We start from the raw sequence: 1,773 nt of genomic DNA, 5'->3' as shown, positions 1-1,773 counted from the left end.
AGTCCTGGGAATCGAACACTGATCAGTGGTTGCTATGCTGTAATAGGGCTGGGCTAACCGTTATGCTACCATGTTGTCCAAGCAACTGGTCTACCAGCAATTAAATTCTGTTACAAACTGCGCATGTCAAGCTCACAGAATTTATTTAATAGTGACTAGATATTTATCCTTGGGTCTTGCTGTTTTTTCTTGCATGGGACAAGCACAAGCATTAAGGACAGAATTCCTTTCTTCCTTGTGCTTCTATGATTTTTTGGCTGTAGCACATTGGGAAAAAATGTCCAGCTTTGCTATGAACACTTCACCTGTGGATCTGCTGGGGTCGCCTATTGTGTCCAGTCCTCCTCTACTCTGGTGAGGTCCGTCGTAAATTGGGAGACTGTTTAGCTGAACACCTCTGTTCCATCCACCAAAAGTGGAACTTCCTCGTGGCCAAACCTTTTAATTCCCATTTCCATTCCCGTACCGATACGTCGGTCCATTGCCTCCTCTTGTGTCATGATGAGGCCACCCTCAGGGTGGAGAAGCAACATCTTATATTCTGATCTGGATTGCCTCCAATCTGATGGCATGAATATCGATTTCTCCTGTCAGAGAGAAAAAAAACTCCCTTCCCCTCCCCTCTTCTATTCCCCACTCTGGCCACTTAACTCTTCTCATCTGCCTATCACCTCCTCCTAGTTCCCCTCCTCTTTTTCTTTCTCCCATGGTCAACTCTCCTCTCCTATCAGATTTCTTCTTCTCCAGCCCTTTATCTTTCCTACCCACCTGACTCTACGTATCACCTTCCAGCTATTCTCCTTCCCCTTGCCCCACCTTTTTATTCTGGTGTCTTCTCCGTTCCTTTCCAGTCCTGAAGAAGGGTCTCATCCTGAAATGCTGACTGTTCATTCATTTCCACAGATACTGCCTGAACTGCTGAGTTCCTCCAGCATTTTGTGTGTGTCTGCTATGGAATGCTCTTTCAATGAATGCACAAAGATATCGAGACATGGCATGGATATATGCAAGGAAGTAGTTGTTTCTGATCTGACCATGCCAAATATTCCAGATGCAGTCTCACCAGGGTCTGAGTTAATTGAGGAAATCATCTCACTTGGGCTTTTAAAGTGACAGTGCATCTCAGCAGAAATATCAGGCTGAGTATCTGAGATTGTCTGGACTCAGTATTCAGCGGTATGTGAGAGTATCACTCTGCACATAAATAGGTTCTTTGTTAATCAATATCTTCACTGAAAAGTCTACCGGTCTGTTTGTAGCATTGGTAGTGTGGCCGAGCGGTCTAAGGCGCTGGATTTAGGCTCCAGTCTCTCCGGAGTCGTGGGTTCGAATCCCACCACTGCCAGTGAAATATTTTCTGGGTCAGCACAGCACTGCAAGCCTGCTTTCTATGTTCTTCCTCCAGTTTCCTTCCATAATTGGGGTTAGTGAAATGTGGAAATCATCACTGATGCAGAACAACACATTTCACTCTATATTTCCATGTACATGTGAAGATTCAAGATTCAAGCTTATTTATCACACGTACATTGAAACATACAGTGAAATGTGTCATTTGCATTAACAACAAACACACACGAGGGTGTGCTGGGGACAGCACATGTGTTCACGTGTTGCCAAACATTCTGGGTGCCACAATGCTCAGCAGAACTACACAACGCAAGAACACATACCAAAACAAAACAACAACAGCAAAACAAACCCCGTTCCTCCCTCACACCCACACACATACACAGTCCTCTAACTCCAGGACAGGCTGTCTTCTTCAGCTTC

General features: G+C 45.0%; 1 non-coding gene across 1 annotated transcript; it reads left to right on the top strand.

Moving 5' to 3' along the window:
- Positions 1-1,263: 1,263 nt before the first annotated feature.
- trnal-uag (transfer RNA leucine (anticodon UAG)) lies at positions 1,264-1,345 on the top strand. The gene has a single exon. It is a non-coding gene; the product is annotated as a tRNA-Leu (tRNA).
- The last annotated feature ends 428 nt before the right edge of the window (positions 1,346-1,773 follow it).

This window comes from Mobula birostris, chromosome 9, assembly GCF_030028105.1.
Source record: "Mobula birostris isolate sMobBir1 chromosome 9, sMobBir1.hap1, whole genome shotgun sequence".
NCBI classification, from domain to species: domain Eukaryota; kingdom Metazoa; phylum Chordata; class Chondrichthyes; order Myliobatiformes; family Myliobatidae; genus Mobula; species Mobula birostris.
The sequence above is the reverse complement of the archived record's forward strand: the minus strand, read 5'-3'. Positions and strand labels throughout refer to the sequence as shown.